Source organism: Salmo salar, chromosome 06 (genome assembly GCF_965601325.2).
Source record: "Salmo salar chromosome 06, fSalSal1, whole genome shotgun sequence".
In the NCBI taxonomy this organism is placed as follows: Eukaryota; Metazoa; Chordata; class Actinopteri; order Salmoniformes; family Salmonidae; genus Salmo; species Salmo salar.
Window position 1 is genome coordinate 22,009,860 of NC_138296.1, and position 27,688 is coordinate 22,037,547.

Sequence of the window (27,688 nt, forward strand, 5' to 3'; positions counted from 1 at the left end):
GAAAACTCCTCACGTCACCTTCTAACCAGGGGAAAACTCCTCCCGTCACCATCTAACCAGGGGAAAACTCCTCCCGTCACCCTCTAACCAGGGGAAAACTCCTCCCGTCACATCTAACCAGGGGAAAACTCCACCCGTCACCCTCTAACCAGGGGAAAACTCCTCACGTCACCCTGTAACCAGGGGAAAACTCCTCCCGTCACCCTCTAACCAGGGGAAAACTCCTCCCGTCACCCTGTAACCAGGGGAAAACTCCTCACGTCACCCTCTAACCAGGGGAAAACTCCTCACGTCACCCTCTAACCAGGGGAAAACTCCTCACGTCACCCTCTAACCAGGGGAAAACTCCTCCCGTCACCATCTAACCAGGGGAAAACTCCTCCCGTCACCCTCTAACCAGGGGAAAACTCCTCCCGTCACCCTCTAACCAGGGGAAAACTCCTCCCGTCACCCTCTAACCAGGGGAAAACTCCTCCCGTCACCCTCTAACCAGGGGAAAACTCCTCCCGTCACCCTCTAACCAGGGGAAAACTCCTCCCGTCACATCTAACCAGGGGAAAACTCCTCCCGTCACATCTAACCGGGGGAAAACTCCTCCCGTCACATCTAACCGGGGGAAAACTCCTCACGTCACCCTCTAACCAGGGGAAAACTCCTCACGTCACCCTCTAACCAGGGGAAAACTCCTCATGTCACCCTCTAACCAGGGGAAAACTCCTCAAGTCACCCTCTAACCAGGGGAAAACTCCTCACGTCACCCTCTAACCAGGGGAAAACTCCTCACATCACCCTCTAACCAGGGGAAAACTCCTCCCGTCACCATCTAAACAGGGGAAAACTCCTCCCGTCACCCTCTAACCAGGGGAAAACTCCTCCCGTCACCCTCTAACCAGGGGAAAACTCCTCCCGTCACCCTCTAACCAGGGGAAAACTCCTCACGTCACCCTCTAACCAGTGGAAAACTCCTCCCGTCAACCTCTAACCACGGGAAAACTCCTCCCGTCGCCCTCTAACCAGGGGATAACTCCTCACGTCGCCCTCTAACCAGGGGAAAACTCCTCCCGTCACCCTCTAACCAGGGGAAAACTCCTCACGTCACCCTCTAACCAGGGGAAAACTCCTCCCGTCACCATCTAACCAGGGGAAAACTCCTCACGTCACCCTCTAACCAGGGGAAAACTCCTCCCGTCACATCTAACCAGGGGAAAACTCCTCTCGTCACATCTAATCAGGGGAAAACTCCTCCCGTCACCCTCTAAGCTTTGGAAAACTCCTCCCGTCACCCTCTAAGCAGGGGAAAACTCCTCCCGTCACCCTCTAACCAGGGGAAAACTCCTCCCGTCACATCTAACCAGGTGAAAACTCCTCTCGTCACATCTAACCAGGGGAAAACTCCTCCCGTCACATCTAACCGGGGGAAAACTCCTCCCGTCACATCTAACGAGGGGAAAACTCCTCACGTCACCCTCTAACCACGGGAAAACTCCTTATGTCACCCTCTAACCAGGGGAAAACTCCTCCCGTCACCCTCTAACCAGGGGAAAATTCCTCCCGTCATTCTCTACCCAGGGAAAAACTCCTCCCGTCACCATCTAACCGGGGGAAAACTCCTCCCGTCACATCTAACCAGGGGAAAACTCCTCCCGTCACATCTAACCAGGGGAAAACTCCTCACGTCACCCTCTAACCAGGGGAAAACTCCTCAAGTCACCCTCTAACCAGGGGAAAACTCCTCACGTCACCCTCTAACCAGGGGAAAACTCCTCACATCACCCTCTAACCAGGGGAAAACTCCTCACGTCTCCCTCTAACCAGGGGAAAACTCCTCCCGTCACCATCTAACCAGGGGAAAACTCCTCCCGTCACATCTAACCAGGGGAAAACTCCTCCCGTCACCCTCTAAGCAGGGGAAAACTCCTCCCGTCACCCTCTAAGCAGGGGGAAAACTCCTCCCGTCACCCTCTAACCAGGGGAAAACTCCTCCCGTCACCCTCTAACCAGGGGAAAACTCCTCCCGTCACATCTAACAAGGGGAAAACGCCTCCCGTCACATCTAACCAGGGGAAAACTCCTCCCGTCACATCTAACCGGGGGAAAACTCCTCCCGTCACATCTAACCAGGGGAAAACTCCTCCCGTCACATCTAAACAGGGGAAAACTCCTCCCGTCACATCTAACCGGGGGAATACTCCTCCCGTCACATCTAACCAGGGGAAAACTCCTCTTGTCACCCTCTAACCAGGGGAAAACTCCTCACGTCACCCTCTAACTAGGGGAAACCTCCTCATGTCACCCTCTAACCAGGGGAAAACTCCTCACGTCACCCTTTAACCAGGGGAAAACTCCTCACGTCACCCTCTAACCAGGGGAAAACTCCTCACATCACCCTCTAACCAGGGGAAAACTCCTCACGTCACCTTCTAACCAGGGGAAAACTCCTCCCGTCACCATCTAACCAGGGGAAAACTCCTCCCGTCACCCTCTAACCAGGGGAAAACTCCTCCCGTCACATCTAACCAGGGGAAAACTCCACCCGTCACCCTCTAACCAGGGGAAAACTCCTCACGTCACCCTGTAACCAGGGGAAAACTCCTCCCGTCACCCTCTAACCAGGGGAAAACTCCTCACATCACCCTCTAACCAGGGGAAAACTCCTCACGTCACCCTCTAACCAGGGGAAAACTCCTCCCGTCACCATCTAACCAGGGGAAAACTCCTCCCGTCACCCTCTAACCAGGGGAAAACTCCTCCCGTCACCCTCTAACCAGGGGAAAACTCCTCCCGTCACCCTCTAACCAGGGGAAAACTCCTCCTGTCACCCTCTAACCAGGGGAAAACTCCTCCCGTCACCATCTAACCAGGGGAAAACTCCTCACGTCACCCTCTAACCAGGGGAAAACTCCTCCCGTCACCCTCTAAGCTTTGGAAAACTCCTCCCGTCACCCTCTAAGCAGGGGAAAACTCCTCCCGTCACCCTCTAACCAGGGGAAAACTCCTCCCGTCACATCTAACTGGGTGAAAACTCCTCTCGTCACATCTAACCAGGGGAAAACTCCTCCCGTCACATCTAACCGGGGGAAAACTCCTCCCGTCACATCTAACGAGGGGAAAACTCCTCCCGTCACATCTAACCAGGGGAAAACTCCTCACGTCACCCTCTAACCACGGGAAAACTCCTTATGTCACCCTCTAACCAGGGGAAAACTCCTCCCGTCACCCTCTAACCAGGGGAAAATTCCTCCCGTCATTCTCTACCCAGGGAAAAACTCCTCCCGTCACCGTCTAACCGGGGGAAAACTCCTCCCGTCACATCTAACCAGGGGAAAACTCCTCCCGTCACATCTAACCAGGGGAAAACTCCTCACGTCACTCTCTAACCAGGGGAAAACTCCTCATGTCACCCTCTAACCAGGGGAAAACTCCTCCCGTCACCCTCTAACCAGGGGAAAACTCCTCACATCACCCTCTAACCAGGGGAAAACTCCTCACGTCTCCCTCTAACCAGGGGAAAACTCCTCCCGTCACCATCTAACCAGGGGAAAACTCCTCCCGTCACATCTAACCAGGGGAAAACTCCTCCCGTCACCCTCTAAGCAGGGGAAAACTCCTCCCGTCACCCTCTAAGCAGGGGGAAAACTCCTCCCGTCACCCTCTAACCAGGGGAAAACTCCTCCCGTCACCCTCTAACCAGGGGAAAACTCCTCCCGTCACATCTAACAAGGGGAAAACGCCTCCCGTCACATCTAACCAGGGGAAAACTCCTCCCGTCACATCTAACCGGGGGAAAACTCCTCCCGTCACATCTAACCAGGGGAAAACTCCTCCCGTCACATCTAACCAGGGGAAAACTCCTCCCGTCACATCTAACCGGGGGAATACTCCTCCCGTCACATCTAACCAGGGGAAAACTCCTCTTGTCACCCTCTAACCAGGGGAAAACTCCTCACGTCACCCTCTAACCAGGGGAAACCTCCTCATGTCACCCTCTAACCAGGGGAAAACTCCTCACGTCACCCTTTAACCAGGGGAAAACTCCTCACGTCACCCTCTAACCAGGGGAAAACTCCTCACATCACCCTCTAACCAGGGGAAAACTCCTCACGTCACCTTCTAACCAGGGGAAAACTCCTCCCGTCACCATCTAACCAGGGGAAAACTCCTCCCGTCACCCTCTAACCAGGGGAAAACTCCTCCCGTCACATCTAACCAGGGGAAAACTCCACCCGTCACCCTCTAACCAGGGGAAAACTCCTCACGTCACCCTGTAACCAGGGGAAAACTCCTCCCGTCACCCTCTAACCAGGGGAAAACTCCTCCCGTCACCCTGTAACCAGGGGAAAACTCCTCACGTCACCCTCTAACCAGGGGAAAACTCCTCAAATCACCCTCTAACCAGGGGAAAACTCCTCACGTCACCCTCTAACCAGGGGAAAACTCCTCCCGTCACCATCTAACCAGGGGAAAACTCCTCCCGTCACCCTCTAACCAGGGGAAAACTCCTCCCGTCACCCTCTAACCAGGGGAAAACTCCTCCCGTCACCCTCTAACCAGGGGAAAACTCCTCCCGTCACCCTCTAACCAGGGGATAACTCCTCACGTCGCCCTCTAACCAGGGGAAAACTCCTCCCGTCACATCTAACCAGGGGAAAACTCCTCCCGTCACATCTAACCGGGGGAAAACTCCTCCCGTCACATCTAACCGGGGGAAAACTCCTCACGTCACCCTCTAACCAGGGGAAAACTCCTCACGTCACCCTCTAACCAGGGGAAAACTCCTCATGTCACCCTCTAACCAGGGGAAAACTCCTCCCGTCACATCTAACCAGGTGAAAACTCCTCTCGTCACATCTAACCAGGGGAAAACTCCTCCCGTCACATCTAACCGGGGGAAAACTCCTCCCGTCACATCTAACGAGGGGAAAACTCCTCACGTCACCCTCTAACCACGAGAAAACTCCTTATGTCACCCTCTAACCAGGGGAAAACTCCTCCCGTCACCCTCTAACCAGGGGAAAATTCCTCCCGTCATTCTCTACCCAGGGAAAAACTCCTCCCGTCACCATCTAACCGGGGGAAAACTCCTCCCGTCACATCTAACCAGGGGAAAACTCCTCCCGTCACATCTAACCAGGGGAAAACTCCTCACGTCACCCTCTAACCAGGGGAAAACTCCTCAAGTCACCCTCTAACCAGGGGAAAACTCCTCACGTCACCCTCTAACCAGGGGAAAACTCCTCACATCACCCTCTAACCAGGGGAAAACTCCTCACGTCTCCCTCTAACCAGGGGAAAACTCCTCCCGTCACCATCTAACCAGGGGAAAACTCCTCCCGTCACATCTAACCAGGGGAAAACTCCTCCCGTCACCCTCTAAGCAGGGGAAAACTCCTCCCGTCACCCTCTAAGCAGGGGGAAAACTCCTCCCGTCACCCTCTAACCAGGGGAAAACTCCTCCCGTCACCCTCTAACCAGGGGAAAACTCCTCCCGTCACATCTAACCGGGGGAATACTCCTCCCGTCACATCTAACCAGGGGAAAACTCCTCTTGTCACCCTCTAACCAGGGGAAAACTCCTCACGTCACCCTCTAACCAGGGGAAACCTCCTCATGTCACCCTCTAACCAGGGGAAAACTCCTCACGTCACCCTTTAACCAGGGGAAAACTCCTCACGTCACCCTCTAACCAGGGGAAAACTCCTCACATCACCCTCTAACCAGGGGAAAACTCCTCACGTCACCTTCTAACCAGGGGAAAACTCCTCCCGTCACCATCTAACCAGGGGAAAACTCCTCCCGTCACCCTCTAACCAGGGGAAAACTCCTCCCGTCACATCTAACCAGGGGAAAACTCCACCCGTCACCCTCTAACCAGGGGAAAACTCCTCACGTCACCCTGTAACCAGGGGAAAACTCCTCACATCACCCTCTAACCAGGGGAAAACTCCTCACGTCACCCTCTAACCAGGGGAAAATTCCTCCCGTCATTCTCTACCCAGGGAAAAACTCCTCCCGTCACCATCTAACCGGGGGAAAACTCCTCCCGTCACATCTAACCAGGGGAAAACTCCTCCCGTCACATCTAACCAGGGGAAAACTCCTCACGTCACCCTCTAACCAGGGGAAAACTCCTCAAGTCACCCTCTAACCAGGGGAAAACTCCTCACGTCACCCTCTAACCAGGGGAAAACTCCTCACATCACCCTCTAACCAGGGGAAAACTCCTCACGTCTCCCTCTAACCAGGGGAAAACTCCTCCCGTCACCATCTAACCAGGGGAAAACTCCTCCCGTCACATCTAACCAGGGGAAAACTCCTCCCGTCACCCTCTAAGCAGGGGAAAACTCCTCCCGTCACCCTCTAAGCAGGGGGAAAACTCCTCCCGTCACCCTCTAACCAGGGGAAAACTCCTCCCGTCACCCTCTAACCAGGGGAAAACTCCTCCCGTCACATCTAACCGGGGGAATACTCCTCCCGTCACATCTAACCAGGGGAAAACTCCTCTTGTCACCCTCTAACCAGGGGAAAACTCCTCACGTCACCCTCTAACCAGGGGAAACCTCCTCATGTCACCCTCTAACCAGGGGAAAACTCCTCACGTCACCCTTTAACCAGGGGAAAACTCCTCACGTCACCCTCTAACCAGGGGAAAACTCCTCACATCACCCTCTAACCAGGGGAAAACTCCTCACGTCACCTTCTAACCAGGGGAAAACTCCTCCCGTCACCATCTAACCAGGGGAAAACTCCTCCCGTCACCCTCTAACCAGGGGAAAACTCCTCCCGTCACATCTAACCAGGGGAAAACTCCACCCGTCACCCTCTAACCAGGGGAAAACTCCTCACGTCACCCTGTAACCAGGGGAAAACTCCTCCCGTCACCCTCTAACCAGGGGAAAACTCCTCCCGTCACCCTGTAACCAGGGGAAAACTCCTCACGTCACCTTCTAACCAGGGGAAAACTCCTCACGTCACCCTCTAACCAGGGGAAAACTCCTCACGTCACCCTCTAACCAGGGGAAAACTCCTCCCGTCACCATCTAACCAGGGGAAAACTCCTCCCGTCACCCTCTAACCAGGGGAAAACTCCTCCCGTCACCCTCTAACCAGGGGAAAACTCCTCCCGTCACCCTCTAACCAGGGGAAAACTCCTCCCGTCACCCTCTAACCAGGGGATAACTCCTCACGTCGCCCTCTAACCAGGGGAAAACTCCTCCCGTCACATCTAACCAGGGGAAAACTCCTCCCGTCACATCTAACCGGGGGAAAACTCCTCCCGTCACATCTAACCGGGGGAAAACTCCTCACGTCACCCTCTAACCAGGGGAAAACTCCTCACGTCACCCTCTAACCAGGGGAAAACTCCTCATGTCACCCTCTAACCAGGGGAAAACTCCTCAAGTCACCCTCTAACCAGGGGAAAACTCCTCACGTCACCCTCTAACCAGGGGAAAACTCCTCACATCACCCTCTAACCAGGGGAAAACTCCTCACGTCACCCTCTAACCAGGGGAAAACTCCTCCCGTCACCATCTAACCAGGGGAAAACTCCTCCCGTCACCCTCTAACCAGGGGAAAACTCCTCCCGTCACCCTCTAACCAGGGGAAAACTCCTCCCGTCACCCTCTAACCAGGGGAAAACTCCTCACGTCACCCTCTAACCAGTGGAAAACTCCTCCCGTCAACCTCTAACCACGGGAAAACTCCTCCCGTCGCCCTCTAACCAGGGGATAACTCCTCACGTCGCCCTCTAACCAGGGGAAAACTCCTCCCGTCACCCTCTAACCAGGGGAAAACTCCTCACGTCACCCTCTAACCAGGGGAAAACTCCTCCCGTCACCATCTAACCAGGGGAAAACTCCTCCCGTCACCCTCTAACCAGGGGAAAACTCCTCCCGTCACCCTCTAACCAGGGGAAAACTCCTCCCGTCACCCTCTAACCAGGGGAAAACTCCTCCCGTCACCCTCTAACCAGGGGATAACTCCTCACGTCGCCCTCTAACCAGGGGAAAACTCCTCCCGTCACATCTAACCAGGGGAAAACTCCTCCCGTCACATCTAACCGGGGGAAAACTCCTCCCGTCACATCTAACCGGGGGAAAACTCCTCACGTCACCCTCTAACCAGGGGAAAACTCCTCACGTCACCCTCTAACCAGGGGAAAACTCCTCATGTCACCCTCTAACCAGGGGAAAACTCCTCAAGTCACCCTCTAACCAGGGGAAAACTCCTCACGTCACCCTCTAACCAGGGGAAAACTCCTCACATCACCCTCTAACCAGGGGAAAACTCCTCACGTCACCCTCTAACCAGGGGAAAACTCCTCCCGTCACCATCTAACCAGGGGAAAACTCCTCCCGTCACCCTCTAACCAGGGGAAAACTCCTCCCGTCACCCTCTAACCAGGGGAAAACTCCTCCCGTCACCCTCTAACCAGGGGAAAACTCCTCACGTCACCCTCTAACCAGTGGAAAACTCCTCCCGTCAACCTCTAACCACGGGAAAACTCCTCCCGTCGCCCTCTAACCAGGGGATAACTCCTCACGTCGCCCTCTAACCAGGGGAAAACTCCTCCCGTCACCCTCTAACCAGGGGAAAACTCCTCACGTCACCCTCTAACCAGGGGAAAACTCCTCCCGTCACCATCTAACCAGAGGAAAACTCCTCACGTCACCCTCTAACCAGGGGAAAACTCCTCCCGTCACATCTAACCAGGGGAAAACTCCTCTCGTCACATCTAATCAGGGGAAAACTCCTCCCGTCACCCTCTAAGCTTTGGAAAACTCCTCCCGTCACCCTCTAAGCAGGGGAAAACTCCTCCCGTCACCCTCTAACCAGGGGAAAACTCCTCCCGTCACATCTAACCAGGTGAAAACTCCTCTCGTCACATCTAACCAGGGGAAAACTCCTCCCGTCACATCTAACCGGGGGAAAACTCCTCCCGTCACATCTAACGAGGGGAAAACTCCTCACGTCACCCTCTAACCACGAGAAAACTCCTTATGTCACCCTCTAACCAGGGGAAAACTCCTCCCGTCACCCTCTAACCAGGGGAAAATTCCTCCCGTCATTCTCTACCCAGGGAAAAACTCCTCCCGTCACCATCTAACCGGGGGAAAACTCCTCCCGTCACATCTAACCAGGGGAAAACTCCTCCCGTCACATCTAACCAGGGGAAAACTCCTCACGTCACCCTCTAACCAGGGGAAAACTCCTCAAGTCACCCTCTAACCAGGGGAAAACTCCTCACGTCACCCTCTAACCAGGGGAAAACTCCTCACATCACCCTCTAACCAGGGGAAAACTCCTCACGTCTCCCTCTAACCAGGGGAAAACTCCTCCCGTCACCATCTAACCAGGGGAAAACTCCTCCCGTCACATCTAACCAGGGGAAAACTCCTCCCGTCACCCTCTAAGCAGGGGAAAACTCCTCCCGTCACCCTCTAAGCAGGGGGAAAACTCCTCCCGTCACCCTCTAACCAGGGGAAAACTCCTCCCGTCACCCTCTAACCAGGGGAAAACTCCTCCCGTCACATCTAACCGGGGGAATACTCCTCCCGTCACATCTAACCAGGGGAAAACTCCTCTTGTCACCCTCTAACCAGGGGAAAACTCCTCACGTCACCCTCTAACCAGGGGAAACCTCCTCATGTCACCCTCTAACCAGGGGAAAACTCCTCACGTCACCCTTTAACCAGGGGAAAACTCCTCACGTCACCCTCTAACCAGGGGAAAACTCCTCACATCACCCTCTAACCAGGGGAAAACTCCTCACGTCACCTTCTAACCAGGGGAAAACTCCTCCCGTCACCATCTAACCAGGGGAAAACTCCTCCCGTCACCCTCTAACCAGGGGAAAACTCCTCCCGTCACATCTAACCAGGGGAAAACTCCACCCGTCACCCTCTAACCAGGGGAAAACTCCTCACGTCACCCTGTAACCAGGGGAAAACTCCTCCCGTCACCCTCTAACCAGGGGAAAACTCCTCCCGTCACCCTGTAACCAGGGGAAAACTCCTCACGTCACCCTCTAACCAGGGGAAAACTCCTCACGTCACCCTCTAACCAGGGGAAAACTCCTCACGTCACCCTCTAACCAGGGGAAAACTCCTCCCGTCACCATCTAACCAGGGGAAAACTCCTCCCGTCACCCTCTAACCAGGGGAAAACTCCTCCCGTCACCCTCTAACCAGGGGAAAACTCCTCCCGTCACCCTCTAACCAGGGGAAAACTCCTCCCGTCACCCTCTAACCAGGGGATAACTCCTCACGTCGCCCTCTAACCAGGGGAAAACTCCTCCCGTCACATCTAACCAGGGGAAAACTCCTCCCGTCACATCTAACCGGGGGAAAACTCCTCCCGTCACATCTAACCGGGGGAAAACTCCTCACGTCACCCTCTAACCAGGGGAAAACTCCTCACGTCACCCTCTAACCAGGGGAAAACTCCTCATGTCACCCTCTAACCAGGGGAAAACTCCTCAAGTCACCCTCTAACCAGGGGAAAACTCCTCACGTCACCCTCTAACCAGGGGAAAACTCCTCACATCACCCTCTAACCAGGGGAAAACTCCTCACGTCACCCTCTAACCAGGGGAAAACTCCTCCCGTCACCATCTAACCAGGGGAAAACTCCTCCCGTCACCCTCTAACCAGGGGAAAACTCCTCCCGTCACCCTCTAACCAGGGGAAAACTCCTCCCGTCACCCTCTAACCAGGGGAAAACTCCTCACGTCACCCTCTAACCAGTGGAAAACTCCTCCCGTCAACCTCTAACCACGGGAAAACTCCTCCCGTCGCCCTCTAACCAGGGGATAACTCCTCACGTCGCCCTCTAACCAGGGGAAAACTCCTCCCGTCACCCTCTAACCAGGGGAAAACTCCTCACGTCACCCTCTAACCAGGGGAAAACTCCTCCCGTCACCATCTAACCAGGGGAAAACTCCTCACGTCACCCTCTAACCAGGGGAAAACTCCTCCCGTCACATCTAACCAGGGGAAAACTCCTCTCGTCACATCTAATCAGGGGAAAACTCCTCCCGTCACCCTCTAAGCTTTGGAAAACTCCTCCCGTCACCCTCTAAGCAGGGGAAAACTCCTCCCGTCACCCTCTAACCAGGGGAAAACTCCTCCCGTCACATCTAACCAGGTGAAAACTCCTCTCGTCACATCTAACCAGGGGAAAACTCCTCCCGTCACATCTAACCGGGGGAAAACTCCTCCCGTCACATCTAACGAGGGGAAAACTCCTCACGTCACCCTCTAACCACGGGAAAACTCCTTATGTCACCCTCTAACCAGGGGAAAACTCCTCCCGTCACCCTCTAACCAGGGGAAAATTCCTCCCGTCATTCTCTACCCAGGGAAAAACTCCTCCCGTCACCATCTAACCGGGGGAAAACTCCTCCCGTCACATCTAACCAGGGGAAAACTCCTCCCGTCACATCTAACCAGGGGAAAACTCCTCACGTCACCCTCTAACCAGGGGAAAACTCCTCAAGTCACCCTCTAACCAGGGGAAAACTCCTCACGTCACCCTCTAACCAGGGGAAAACTCCTCACATCACCCTCTAACCAGGGGAAAACTCCTCACGTCTCCCTCTAACCAGGGGAAAACTCCTCCCGTCACCATCTAACCAGGGGAAAACTCCTCCCGTCACATCTAACCAGGGGAAAACTCCTCCCGTCACCCTCTAAGCAGGGGAAAACTCCTCCCGTCACCCTCTAAGCAGGGGGAAAACTCCTCCCGTCACCCTCTAACCAGGGGAAAACTCCTCCCGTCACCCTCTAACCAGGGGAAAACTCCTCCCGTCACATCTAACCAGGGGAAAACGCCTCCCGTCACATCTAACCAGGGGAAAACTCCTCCCGTCACATCTAACCGGGGGAAAACTCCTCCCGTCACATCTAACCAGGGGAAAACTCCTCCCGTCACATCTAAACAGGGGAAAACTCCTCCCGTCACATCTAACCGGGGGAATACTCCTCCCGTCACATCTAACCAGGGGAAAACTCCTCTTGTCACCCTCTAACCAGGGGAAAACTCCTCACGTCACCCTCTAACCAGGGGAAACCTCCTCATGTCACCATCTAACCAGGGGAAAACTCCTCCCGTCACCCTCTAACCAGGGGAAAACTCCTCCCGTCACCCTCTAACCAGGGGAAAACGCCTCCCGTCACATCTAACCAGGGGAAAACTCCACCCGTCACCCTCTAACCAGGGGAAAACTCCTCACGTCACCCTGTAACCAGGGGAAAACTCCTCCCGTTACCCTCTAACCAGGGGAAAACTCCTCCCGTCACCCTGTAACCAGGGGAAAACTCCTCACGTCACCCTCTAACCAGGGGAAAACTCCTCATGTCACCCTCTAACCAGGGTAAACTCCTCCCGTCACCCTCTAACCAGGGGAAAACTCCTCCCGTCACCCTCTAACCAGGGGAAAACTCCTCCCGTCACCCTCTAACCAGGGGAAAACTCCTCCCGTCACCCTCTAACCAGGGGAAAACTCCTCCCGTCACCCTCTAACCAGCGGAAAACTCCTCCCGTCACCCTCTAACCAGGGGATAACTCCTCACGTCGCCCTCTAACCAGGGGAAAACTCCTCACGTCACCCTCTAACCAGGGGAAAACTCCTCCCGTCACCATCTAACCAGGGGAAAACTCCTCACGTCACCCTCTAACCAAGGGAAAACTCCTCCCGTCACCCTCTAAGCAGGGGAAAACTCCTCCCGTCACCCTCTAAGCAGGGGAAAACTCCTCCCGTCACCCTCTAACCAGGGGAAAACTCCTCCCGTCACCCTCTAACCAGGGGATAACTCCTCACGTCGCCCTCTAACCAGGGGAAAACTCCTCCCGTCACCATCTAACCAGGGGAAAACTCCTCACGTCACCCTCTAACCAGGGGAAAACTCCTCCCGTCACCATCTAACCAGGGGAAAACTCCTCACGTCACCCTCTAACCAAGGGAAAACTCCTCCCGTCACCCTCTAAGCAGGGGAAAACTCCTCCCGTCACCCTCTAAGCAGGGGAAAACTCCTCCCGTCACCCTCTAACCAGGGGAAAACTCCTCCCGTCACATCTAACCAGGGGAAAACTCCTCCCGTCACATCTAACCAGGGGAAAACTCCTCCCGTCACATCTATCCGGGGGAAAACTCCTCCCGTCACATCTAACCGGGGGAAAACTCCTCCAGTCACATCTAACCGGGGGAAAACTCCTCCCGTCACATCTAACCGGGGGAAAACTCCTCCCGTCACATCTAACCGGGGGAAAACTCCTCACGTCACCCTCTAACCAGGGGAAAACTCCTCACGTCACCCTCTACCCAGGGGAAAACTCCTCATGTCACCCTCTAACCAGGGGAAAACTCATCACATCACCCTCTAACCAGGGGAAAACTCCTCACGTCACCCTCTAACCAGGGGAAAACTCCTCACGTCACCTTCTAACCAGGGGAAAACTCCTCCCGTCACCATCTAACCAGGGGAAAACTCCTCACGTCACCCTGTAACCAGGGGAAAACTCCTCCCGTCACCCTCTAACCAGGGGAAAACTCCTCCCGTCACCCTCTAACCAGGGGATAACTCCTCACGTCGCCCTCTAACCAGGGGAAAACTCCTCCCGTCACCCTCTAACCAGGGAAAACTCCTCACGTCACCCTCTAACCAGGGGAAAACTCCTCCCGTCACCATCTAACCAGGGGAAAACTCCTCACGTCACCCTCTAACCAGCGGAAAACTCCTCCCGTCACCCTCTAAGCAGGGGAAAACTCCTCCCGTCACCCTCTAACCAGGGGAAAACTCCTCCCGTCACATCTAACCAGGGGAAAACTCCTCCCGTCACATCTAACCAGGGGAAAACTCCTCCCGTCACATCTAACCGGGGGAAAACTCCTCCCGTCACATCTAACCTGGGGAAAACTCCTCCCCTCACATCTAACCAGGGGAAAACTCCTCACGTCACCCTCTAACCAGGGGAAAACTCCTCCCGTCACCCTCTAACCAGGGGATAACTCCTCACGTCGCCCTCTAACCAGGGGAAAACTCCTCCCGTCACCATCTAACCAGGGGAAAACTCCTCACGTCACCCTCTAACCAGGGGAAAACTCCTCCCGTCACCATCTAACCAGGGGAAAACTCCTCACGTCACCCTCTAACCAAGGGAAAACTCCTCCCGTCACCCTCTAAGCAGGGGAAAACTCCTCCCGTCACCCTCTAAGCAGGGGAAAACTCCTCCCGTCACCCTCTAACCAGGGGAAAACTCCTCCCGTCACCCTCTAACCAGGGGAAAACTCCTCCCGTCACCCTCTAACCAGGGGAAAACTCCTCCCGTCACCCTCTAACCAGGGGATAACTCCTCACGTCGCCCTCTAACCAGGGGAAAACTCCTCACGTCGCCCTCTAACCAGGGGAAAACTCCTCCCGTCACCATCAAACCAGGGGAAAACTCCTCACGTCACCCTCTAACCAGGGGAAAACTCCTCCCGTCACATCTAACCAGGGGAAAACTCCTCCCGTCACATCTATCCGGGGGAAAACTCCTCCCGTCACATCTAACCAGGGGAAAACTCCTCCTGTAACCATCTAACCAGGGGAAAACTCCTCACGTCACCCTCTAACCAGGGGAAAACTCCTCCCGTCACCATCAAACCAGGGGAAAACTCCTCCCGTCACATCTAACCAGGGGAAAACTCCTCCCGTCACATCTAACCAGGGGAAAACTCCTCCCGTCACATCTATCCGGGGGAAAACTCCTCCCGTCACATCTAACCAGGGGAAAACTCCTCCCGTCACATCTAACCGGGGGAAAACTCCTCCCGTCACATCTAACCGGGGGAAAACTCCTCCCGTCACATCTAACTGGGGGAAAACTCCTCACGTCACCCTCTAACCAGGGGAAAACTCCTCACGTCACCCTCTACCCAGGGGAAAACTCCTCAAGTCACCCTCTAACCAGGGGAAAACTCCTCACGTCACCCTCTAACCAGGGGAAAACTCCTCACGTCACCCTCTAACCAGGGGAAAACTCCTCACGTCACCTTCTAACCAGGGGAAAACTCCTCCCGTCACCATCTAACCAGGGGAAAACTCCTCACGTCACCCTGTAACCAGGGGAAAACTCCTCCCGTCACCCTCTAACCAGGGGAAAACTCCTCCCGTCACCCTCTAACCAGGGGATAACTCCTCACGTCGCCCTCTAACCAGGGGAAAACTCCTCCCGTCACCCTCTAACCAGGGAAAACTCCTCACGTCACCCTCTAACCAGGGGAAAACTCCTCCCGTCACCATCTAACCAGGGGAAAACTCCTCACGTCACCCTCTAACCAGCGGAAAACTCCTCCCGTCACCCTCTAAGCAGGGGAAAACTCCTCACGTCACCCTGTAACCAGGGGAAAACTCCTCCCGTCACCCTCTAACCAGGGGAAAACTCCTCCTGTCACCCTCTAACCAGGGGATAACTCCTCACGTCGCCCTCTAACCAGGGGAAAACTCCTCCCGTCACCCTCTAACCAGGGAAAACTCCTCACGTCACCCTCTAACCAGGGGAAAACTCCTCCCGTCACCATCTAACCAGGGGAAAACTCCTCACGTCACCCTCTAACCAGCGGAAAACTCCTCCCGTCACATCTAACCAGGGGAAAACTCCTCCCGTCACATCTAACCAGGGGGAAACTCCTCCCGTCACATCTAACCGGGGGAAAACTCCTCCCGTCACATCTAACCTGGGGAAAACTCCTCCCGTCACATCTAACCAGGGGAAAACTCCTCCCGTCACATCTAACCGGGGGAAAACTCCTCCCGTCACATCTAACCAGGTGAAAACTCCTCTCGTCACATCTAACCAGGGGAAAACTCCTCCCGTCACATCTAACCGGGGGAAAACTCCTCCCGTCACATCTAACGAGGGGAAAACTCCTCACGTCACCCTCTAACCACGGGAAAACTCCTTATGTCACCCTCTAACCAGGGGAAAACTCCTCCCGTCACCCTCTAACCAGGGGAAAATTCCTCCCGTCATTCTCTACCCAGGGAAAAACTCCTCCCGTCACCATCTAACCGGGGGAAAACTCCTCCCGTCACATCTAACCAGGGGAAAACTCCTCCCGTCACATCTAACCAGGGGAAAACTCCTCACGTCACCCTCTAACCAGGGGAAAACTCCTCAAGTCACCCTCTAACCAGGGGAAAACTCCTCACGTCACCCTCTAACCAGGGGAAAACTCCTCACATCACCCTCTAACCAGGGGAAAACTCCTCACGTCTCCCTCTAACCAGGGGAAAACTCCTCCCGTCACCATCTAACCAGGGGAAAACTCCTCCCGTCACATCTAACCAGGGGAAAACTCCTCCCGTCACCCTCTAAGCAGGGGAAAACTCCTCCCGTCACCCTCTAAGCAGGGGGAAAACTCCTCCCGTCACCCTCTAACCAGGGGAAAACTCCTCCCGTCACCCTCTAACCAGGGGAAAACTCCTCCCGTCACATCTAACCGGGGGAATACTCCTCCCGTCACATCTAACCAGGGGAAAACTCCTCTTGTCACCCTCTAACCAGGGGAAAACTCCTCACGTCACCCTCTAACCAGGGGAAACCTCCTCATGTCACCCTCTAACCAGGGGAAAACTCCTCACGTCACCCTTTAACCAGGGGAAAACTCCTCACGTCACCCTCTAACCAGGGGAAAACTCCTCACATCACCCTCTAACCAGGGGAAAACTCCTCACGTCACCTTCTAACCAGGGGAAAACTCCTCCCGTCACCATCTAACCAGGGGAAAACTCCTCCCGTCACCCTCTAACCAGGGGAAAACTCCTCCCGTCACATCTAACCAGGGGAAAACTCCACCCGTCACCCTCTAACCAGGGGAAAACTCCTCACGTCACCCTGTAACCAGGGGAAAACTCCTCCCGTCACCCTCTAACCAGGGGAAAACTCCTCCCGTCACCCTGTAACCAGGGGAAAACTCCTCACGTCACCCTCTAACCAGGGGAAAACTCCTCAAATCACCCTCTAACCAGGGGAAAACTCCTCACGTCACCCTCTAACCAGGGGAAAACTCCTCCCGTCACCATCTAACCAGGGGAAAACTCCTCCCGTCACCCTCTAACCAGGGGAAAACTCCTCCCGTCACCCTCTAACCAGGGGAAAACTCCTCCCGTCACCCTCTAACCAGGGGAAAACTCCTCCCGTCACCCTCTAACCAGGGGATAACTCCTCACGTCGCCCTCTAACCAGGGGAAAACTCCTCCCGTCACATCTAACCAGGGGAAAACTCCTCCCGTCACATCTAACCGGGGGAAAACTCCTCCCGTCACATCTAACCGGGGGAAAACTCCTCACGTCACCCTCTAACCAGGGGAATACTCCTCACGTCACCCTCTAACCAGGGGAAAACTCCTCATGTCACCCTCTAACCAGGGGAAAACTCCTCAAGTCACCCTCTAACCAGGGGAAAACTCCTCACGTCACCCTCTAACCAGGGGAAAACTCCTCACATCACCCTCTAACCAGGGGAAAACTCCTCACGTCACCCTCTAACCAGGGGAAAACTCCTCCCGTCACCATCTAACCAGGGGAAAACTCCTCCCGTCACCCTCTAACCAGGGGAAAACTCCTCCCGTCACCCTCTAACCAGGGGAAAACTCCTCCCGTCACCCTCTAACCAGGGGAAAACTCCTCACGTCACCCTCTAACCAGTGGAAAACTCCTCCCGTCAACCTCTAACCACGGGAAAACTCCTCCCGTCGCCCTCTAACCAGGGGATAACTCCTCACGTCGCCCTCTAACCAGGGGAAAACTCCTCCCGTCACCCTCTAACCAGGGGAAAACTCCTCACGTCACCCTCTAACCAGGGGAAAACTCCTCCCGTCACCATCTAACCAGGGGAAAACTCCTCACGTCACCCTCTAACCAGGGGAAAACTCCTCCCGTCACATCTAACCAGGGGAAAACTCCTCTCGTCACATCTAATCAGGGGAAAACTCCTCCCGTCACCCTCTAAGCTTTGGAAAACTCCTCCCGTCACCCTCTAAGCAGGGGAAAACTCCTCCCGTCACCCTCTAACCAGGGGAAAACTCCTCCCGTCACATCTAACCAGGTGAAAACTCCTCTCGTCACATCTAACCAGGGGAAAACTCCTCCCGTCACATCTAACCGGGGGAAAACTCCTCCCGTCACATCTAACGAGGGGAAAACTCCTCACGTCACCCTCTAACCACGGGAAAACTCCTTATGTCACCCTCTAACCAGGGGAAAACTCCTCCCGTCACCCTCTAACCAGGGGAAAATTCCTCCCGTCATTCTCTACCCAGGGAAAAACTCCTCCCGTCACCATCTAACCGGGGGAAAACTCCTCCCGTCACATCTAACCAGGGGAAAACTCCTCCCGTCACATCTAACCAGGGGAAAACTCCTCACGTCACCCTCTAACCAGGGGAAAACTCCTCAAGTCACCCTCTAACCAGGGGAAAACTCCTCACGTCACCCTCTAACCAGGGGAAAACTCCTCACATCACCCTCTAACCAGGGGAAAACTCCTCACGTCTCCCTCTAACCAGGGGAAAACTCCTCCCGTCACCATCTAACCAGGGGAAAACTCCTCCCGTCACATCTAACCAGGGGAAAACTCCTCCCGTCACCCTCTAAGCAGGGGAAAACTCCTCCCGTCACCCTCTAAGCAGGGGGAAAACTCCTCCCGTCACCCTCTAACCAGGGGAAAACTCCTCCCGTCACCCTCTAACCAGGGGAAAACTCCTCCCGTCACATCTAACCAGGGGAAAACGCCTCCCGTCACATCTAACCAGGGGAAAACTCCTCCCGTCACATCTAACCGGGGGAAAACTCCTCCCGTCACATCTAACCAGGGGAAAACTCCTCCCGTCACATCTAAACAGGGGAAAACTCCTCCCGTCACATCTAACCGGGGGAATACTCCTCCCGTCACATCTAACCAGGGGAAAACTCCTCTTGTCACCCTCTAACCAGGGGAAAACTCCTCACGTCACCCTCTAACCAGGGGAAACCTCCTCATGTCACCATCTAACCAGGGGAAAACTCCTCCCGTCACCCTCTAACCAGGGGAAAACTCCTCCCGTCACCCTCTAACCAGGGGAAAACGCCTCCCGTCACATCTAACCAGGGGAAAACTCCACCCGTCACCCTCTAACCAGGGGAAAACTCCTCACGTCACCCTGTAACCAGGGGAAAACTCCTCCCGTCACCCTCTAACCAGGGGAAAACTCCTCCCGTCACCCTGTAACCAGGGGAAAACTCCTCACGTCACCCTCTAACCAGGGGAAAACTCCTCATGTCACCCTCTAACCAGGGTAAACTCCTCCCGTCACCCTCTAACCAGGGGAAAACTCCTCCCGTCACCCTCTAACCAGGGGAAAACTCCTCCCGTCACCCTCTAACCAGGGGAAAACTCCTCCCGTCACCCTCTAACCAGGGGAAAACTCCTCCCGTCACCCTCTAACCAGCGGAAAACTCCTCCCGTCACCCTCTAACCAGGGGATAACTCCTCACGTCGCCCTCTAACCAGGGGAAAACTCCTCACGTCACCCTCTAACCAGGGGAAAACTCCTCCCGTCACCATCTAACCAGGGGAAAACTCCTCACGTCACCCTCTAACCAAGGGAAAACTCCTCCCGTCACCCTCTAAGCAGGGGAAAACTCCTCCCGTCACCCTCTAAGCAGGGGAAAACTCCTCCCGTCACCCTCTAACCAGGGGAAAACTCCTCCCGTCACCCTCTAACCAGGGGATAACTCCTCACGTCGCCCTCTAACCAGGGGAAAACTCCTCCCGTCACCATCTAACCAGGGGAAAACTCCTCACGTCACCCTCTAACCAGGGGAAAACTCCTCCCGTCACCATCTAACCAGGGGAAAACTCCTCACGTCACCCTCTAACCAAGGGAAAACTCCTCCCGTCACCCTCTAAGCAGGGGAAAACTCCTCCCGTCACCCTCTAAGCAGGGGAAAACTCCTCCCGTCACCCTCTAACCAGGGGAAAACTCCTCCCGTCACATCTAACCAGGGGAAAACTCCTCCCGTCACATCTAACCAGGGGAAAACTCCTCCCGTCACATCTATCCGGGGGAAAACTCCTCCCGTCACATCTAACCGGGGGAAAACTCCTCCAGTCACATCTAACCGGGGGAAAACTCCTCCCGTCACATCTAACCGGGGGAAAACTCCTCCCGTCACATCTAACCAGGGGAAAACTCCTCACGTCACCCTCTAACCAGGGGAAAACTCCTCACGTCACATCTAACCAGGGGAAAACTCCTCCCGTCACATCTAACCAGGGGAAAACTCCTCCCGTCACATCTAACCGGGGGAAAACTCCTCCCGTCACATCTAACCTGGGGAAAACTCCTCCCGTCACATCTAACCAGGGGAAAACTCCTCACGTCACCCTCTAACCAGGGGAAAACTCCTCCCGTCACCCTCTAACCAGGGGATAACTCCTCACGTCGCCCTCTAACCAGGGGAAAACTCCTCCCGTCACCATCTAACCAGGGGAAAACTCCTCACGTCACCCTCTAACCAGGGGAAAACTCCTCCCGTCACCATCTAACCAGGGGAAAACTCCTCACGTCACCCTCTAACCAAGGGAAAACTCCTCCCGTCACCCTCTAAGCAGGGGAAAACTCCTCCCGTCACCCTCTAAGCAGGGGAAAACTCCTCCCGTCACCCTCTAACCAGGGGAAAACTCCTCCCGTCACCCTCTAACCAGGGGAAAACTCCTCCCGTCACCCTCTAACCAGGGGAAAACTCCTCCCGTCACCCTCTAACCAGGGGATAACTCCTCACGTCGCCCTCTAACCAGGGGAAAACTCCTCCCGTAACCATCTAACCAGGGGAAAACTCCTCACGTCACCCTCTAACCAGGGGAAAACTCCTCCCGTCACCATCAAACCAGGGGAAAACTCCTCACGTCACCCTCTAACCAGGGGAAAACTCCTCCCGTCACATCTAACCAGGGGAAAACTCCTCCCGTCACATCTATCCGGGGGAAAACTCCTCCCGTCACATCTAACCAGGGGAAAACTCCTCCTGTAACCATCTAACCAGGGAAAAACTCCTCACGTCACCCTCTAACCAGGGGAAAACTCCTCCCGTCACCATCAAACCAGGGGAAAACTCCTCCTGTCACATCTAACCAGGGGAAAACTCCTCCCGTCACATCTAACCAGGGGAAAACTCCTCCCGTCACATCTATCCGGGGGAAAACTCCTCCCGTCACATCTAACCAGGGGAAAACTCCTCCCGTCACATCTAACCGGGGGAAAACTCCTCCCGTCACATCTAACCGGGGGAAAACTCCTCCCGTCACATCTAACTGGGGGAAAACTCCTCACGTCACCCTCTAACCAGGGGAAAACTCCTCACGTCACCCTCTACCCAGGGGAAAACTCCTCATGTCACCCTCTAACCAGGGGAAAACTCCTCACGTCACCCTCTAACCAGGGGAAAACTCCTCACGTCACCCTCTAACCAGGGGAAAACTCCTCACGTCACCTTCTAACCAGGGGAAAACTCCTCCCGTCACCATCTAACCAGGGGAAAACTCCTCACGTCACCCTGTAACCAGGGGAAAACTCCTCCCGTCACCCTCTAACCAGGGGAAAACTCCTCCCGTCACCCTCTAACCAGGGGATAACTCCTCACGTCGCCCTCTAACCAGGGGAAAACTCCTCCCGTCACCCTCTAACCAGGGAAAACTCCTCACGTCACCCTCTAACCAGGGGAAAACTCCTCCCGTCACCATCTAACCAGGGGAAAACTCCTCACGTCACCCTCTAACCAGCGGAAAACTCCTCCCGTCACCCTCTAAGCAGGGGAAAACTCCTCACGTCACCCTGTAACCAGGGGAAAACTCCTCCCGTCACCCTCTAACCAGGGGAAAACTCCTCCTGTCACCCTCTAACCAGGGGATAACTCCTCACGTCGCCCTCTAACCAGGGGAAAACTCCTCCCGTCACCCTCTAACCAGGGAAAACTCCTCACGTCACCCTCTAACCAGGGGAAAACTCCTCCCGTCACCATCTAACCAGGGGAAAACTCCTCACGTCACCCTCTAACCAGCGGAAAACTCCTCCCGTCACATCTAACCAGGGGAAAACTCCTCCCGTCACATCTAACCAGGGGAAAACTCCTCCCGTCACATCTAACCGGGGGAAAACTCCTCCCGTCACATCTAACCTGGGGAAAACTCCTCCCGTCACATCTAACCAGGGGAAAACTCCTCCCGTCACATCTAACCGGGGGAAAACTCCTCCCGTCACATCTAACCAGGGGAAAACTCCTCACGTCACCCTCTAACCAGGGGAAAACTCCTCACGTCACCCTCTAACCAGGGGAAAACTCCTCATGTCACCCTCTAACCAGCGGAAAACTCCTCCCGTCACATCTAACCAGGGGAAAACTCCTCACGTCACCTTCTAACCAGGGGAAAACTCCTCCCGTCACCCTCTAACCAGGGGAAAACTCCTCACGTCACCCTCTAACCAAGGGAAAACTCCTCCCGTCACCATCTAACCAGGGGAAAACTCCTCACGTCACCCTCTAACCAAGGGAAAACTCCTCCCGTCACCCTCTAAGCAGGGGAAAACTCCTCCCGTCACCCTCTAAGCAGGGGAAAACTCCTCCCGTCACCCTCTAACCAGGGGAAAACTCCTCCCGTCACCCTCTAACCAGGGGATAACTCCTCACGTCGCCCTCTAACCAGGGGAAAACTCCTCCCGTCACCATCTAACCAGGGGAAAACTCCTCACGTCACCCTCTAACCAGGGGAAAACTCCTCCCGTCACCATCAAACCAGGGGAAAACTCCTCACGTCACCCTCTAACCAAGGGAAAACTCCTCCCGTCACCCTCTAAGCAGGGGAAAACTCCTCCGTCACCCTCTAAGCAGGGGAAAACTCCTCCCGTCACCCTCTAACCAGGGGAAAACTCCTCCCGTCACATCTAACCAGGGGAAAACTCCTCCCGTCACATCTAACCAGGGGAAAACTCCTCCCGTCACATCTATCTGGGGGAAAACTCCTCCCGTCACATCTAACCGGGGGAAAACTCCTCCCGTCACATCTAACCGGGGGAAAACTCCTCCCGTCACATCTAACCGGGGGAAAACTCCTCCCGTCACATCTAACCAGGGGAAAACTCCTCACGTCACCCTCTAACCAGGGGAAAACTCCTCACGTCACCCTCTACCCAGGGGAAAACTCCTCATGTCACCCTCTAACCAGGGGAAAACTCCTCACATCACCCTCTAACCAGGGGAAAACTCCTCACGTCACCCTCTAACCAGGGGAAAACTCCTCACGTCACCTTCTAACCAGGGGAAAACTCCTCCCGTCACCATCTAACCAGGGGAAAACTCCTCACGTCACCCTGTAACCAGGGGAAAACTCCTCCCGTCACCCTCTAACCAGGGGAAAACTCCTCCCGTCACCCTCTAACCAGGGGATAACTCCTCACGTCGCCCTCTAACCAGGGGAAAACTCCTCCCGTCACCCTCTAACCAGGGAAAACTCCTCACGTCACCCTCTAACCAGGGGAAAACTCCTCCCGTCACCATCTAACCAGGGGAAAACTCCTCACGTCACCCTCTAACCAGCGGAAAACTCCTCCCGTCACCCTCTAAGCAGGGGAAAACTCCTCCCGTCACCCTCTAACCAGGGGAAAACTCCTCCCGTCACATCTAACCAGGGGAAAACTCCTCCCGTCACATCTAACCAGGGGAAAACTCCTCCCGTCACATCTAACCGGGGGAAAACTCCTCCCGTCACATCTAACCTGGGGAAAACTCCTCCCGTCACATCTAACCAGGGGAAAACTCCTCCCGTCACATCTAACCGGGGGAAAACTCCTCCCGTCACATCTAACCAGGGGAAAACTCCTCACGTCACCCTCTAACCAGGGGAAAACTCCTCACGTCACCCTCTAACCAGGGGAAAACTCCTCATGTCACCCTCTAACCAGCGGAAAACTCCTCACATCACCATCTAACCAGGGGAAAACTCCTCACGTCACCCTTTAACCAGGGGAAAACTCCTCCCGTCACCATCTAACCAGGGGAAAACTCCTCACGTCACCCTCTAACCAAGGGAAAACTCCTCCCGTCACCCTCTAAGCAGGGGAAAACTCCTCCCGTCACCCTCTAAGCAGGGGAAAACTCCTCCCGTCACCCTCTAACCAGGGGAAAACTCCTCCCGTCACCCTCTAACCAGGGGATAACTCCTCACGTCGCCCTCTAACCAGGGGAAAACTCCTCCCGTCACCATCTAACCAGGGGAAAACTCCTCACGTCACCCTCTAACCAGGGGAAAACTCCTCCCGTCACCATCAAACCAGGGGAAAACTCCTCACGTCACCCTCTAACCAAGGGAAAACTCCTCCCGTCACCCTCTAAGCAGGGGAAAACTCCTCCGTCACCCTCTAAGCAGGGGAAAACTCCTCCCGTCACCCTCTAACCAGGGGAAAACTCCTCCCGTCACATCTAACCAGGGGAAAACTCCTCCCGTCACATCTAACCAGGGGAAAACTCCTCCCGTCACATCTATCCGGGGGAAAACTCCTCCCGTCACATCTAACCAGGGGAAAACTCCTCCCGTCACATCTAACCGGGGGAAAACTCCTCCCGTCACATCTAACCGGGGGAAAACTCCTCCCGTCACATCTAACCAGGGGAAAACTCCTCACGTCACCCTCTAACCAGGGGAAAACTCCTCACGTCACCCTCTACCCAGGGGAAAACTCCTCATGTCACCCTCTAACCAGGGGAAAACTCCTCACATCACCCTCTAACCAGGGGAAAACTCCTCACGTCATCCTCTAACCAGGGGAAAACTCCTCACGTCACCTTCTAACCAGGGGAAAACTCCTCCCGTCACCATCTAACCAGGGGAAAACTCCTCACGTCACCCTGTAACCAGGGGAAAACTCCTCCCGTCACCCTCTAACCAGGGGAAAACTCCTCCCGTCACCCTCTAACCAGGTGATAACTCCTCACGTCGCCCTCTAACCAGGGGAAAACTCCTCCCGTCACCCTCTAACCAGGGAAAACTCCTCACGTCACCCTCTAACCAGGGGAAAACTCCTCCCGTCACCATCTAACCAGGGGAAAACTCCTCACGTCACCCTCTAACCAGCGGAAAACTCCTCCCGTCACCCTCTAAGCAGGGGAAAACTCCTCCCGTCACCCTCTAACCAGGGGAAAACTCCTCCCGTCACCCTCTAAGCAGGGGAAAACTCCTCCCGTCACCCTCTAACCAGGGGAAAACTCCTCCCGTCACATCTAACCAGGGGAAAACTCCTCCCGTCACATCTAACCAGGGGAAAACTCCTCCCGTCACATCTAACCGGGGGAAAACTCCTCCCGTCACATCTAACCTGGGGAAAACTCCTCCCGTCACATCTAACCAGGGGAAAACTCCTCCCGTCACATCTAACCGGGGGAAAACTCCTCCCGTCACATCTAACCAGGGGAAAACTCCTCACGTCACCCTCTAACCAGGGGAAAACTCCTCCCGTCACATCTAACCGGGGGAAAACTCCTCCCGTCACATCTAACCAGGGGAAAACTCCTCCCGTCACATCTAACCGGGGGAAAACTCCTCCCGTCACATCTAACCAGGGGAAAACTCCTCCCGTCACATCTAACCAGGGGAAAACTCCTCCCGTCACATCTAACCGGGGGAAAACTCCTCCCGTCACATCTAACCAGGGGAAAACTCCTCACGTCACCCTCTAACCAGGGGAAAACTCCTCACGTCACCCTCTAACCAGGGGAAAACTCCTCATGTCACCCTCTAACCAGCGGAAAACTCCTCACATCACCATCTAACCAGGGGAAAACTCCTCACGTCACCCTCTAACCAGGGGAAAACTCCTCCCGTCACCATCTAACCAGGGGAAAACTCCTCACGTCACCCTCTAACCAAGGGAAAACTCCTCCCGTCACCCTCTAAGCAGGGGAAAACTCCTCCCGTCACCCTCTAAGCAGGGGAAAACTCCTCCCGTCACCCTCTAACCAGAGGAAAACTCCTCCCGTCACCCTCTAACCAGGGGAAAACTCCTCCCGTCACCCTCTAACCAGGGGAAAACTCCTCCCGTCACCCTCTAACCAGGGGATAACTCCTCACGTCGCCCTCTAACCAGGGGAAAACTCCTCCCGTCACCATCTAACCAGGGGAAAACTCCTCACGTCACCATCTAACCAGGGGAAAACTCCTCCCGTCACCATCTAACCAGGGGAAAACTCCTCACGTCACCCTCTAACCAAGGGAAAACTCCTCCCGTCACCCTCTAAGCAGGGGAAAACTCCTCCCGTCACCCTCTAAGCAGGGGAAAACTCCTCCCGTCACCCTCTAACCAGGGGAAAACTCCTCCCGTCACATCTAACCAGGGGAAAACTCCTCCCGTCACATCTAACCAGGGGAAAACTCCTCCCGTCACATCTATCCGGGGGAAAACTCCTCCCGTCACATCTAACCAGGGGAAAACTCCTCCCGTCACATCTAACCGGGGGAAAACTCCTCCCGTCACATCTAACCTGGGGAAAACTCCTCCCGTCACATCTAACCAGGGGAAAACTCCTCCCGTCACATCTAACCGGGGGAAAACTCCTCCCGTCACATCTAACCAGGGGAAAACTCCTCACGTCACCCTCTAACCAGGGGAAAACTCCTCCCGTCACCCTCTAACCAGAGGAAAACTCCTCCCGTCACCCTCTAACCAGGGGAAAACTCCTCCCGTCACCCTCTAACCAGGGGATAACTCCTCACGTCGCCCTCTAACCAGGGGAAAACTCCTCCCGTCACCCTCTAACCAGGGAAAACTCCTCACGTCACCCTCTAACCAGGGGAAAACTCCTCCCGTCACCATCTAACCAGGGGAAAACTCCTCACGTCACCCTCTAACCAGCGGAAAACTCCTCCCGTCACCCTCTAAGCAGGGGAAAACTCCTCCCGTCACCCTCTAACCAGGGGAAAACTCCTCCCGTCACATCTAACCAGGGGAAAACTCCTCCCGTCACATCTAACCAGGGGAAAACTCCTCCCGTCACATCTAACCGGGGGAAAACTCCTCCCGTCACATCTAACCTGGGGAAAACTCCTCCCGTCACATCTAACCAGGGGAAAACTCCTCCCGTCACATCTAACCGGGGGAAAACTCCTCCCGTCACATCTAACCAGGGGAAAACTCCTCACGTCACCCTCTAACCAGGGGAAAACTCCTCACGTCACCCTCTAACCAGGGGAAAACTCCTCATGTCACCCTCTAACCAGCGGAAAACTCCTCACATCACCATCTAACCAGGGGAAAACTCCTCACGTCACCCTTTAACCAGGGGAAAACTCCTCCCGTCACCATCTAACCAGGGGAAAACTCCTCACGTCACCCTCTAACCAAGGGAAAACTCCTCCCGTCACCCTCTAAGCAGGGGAAAACTCCTCCCGTCACCCTCTAAGCAGGGGAAAACTCCTCCCGTCACCCTCTAACCAGGGGAAAACTCCTCCCGTCACCCTCTAACCAGGGGATAACTCCTCACGTCGCCCTCTAACCAGGGGAAAACTCCTCCCGTCACCATCTAACCAGGGGAAAACTCCTCACGTCACCCTCTAACCAGGGGAAAACTCCTCCCGTCACCATCAAACCAGGGGAAAACTCCTCACGTCACCCTCTAA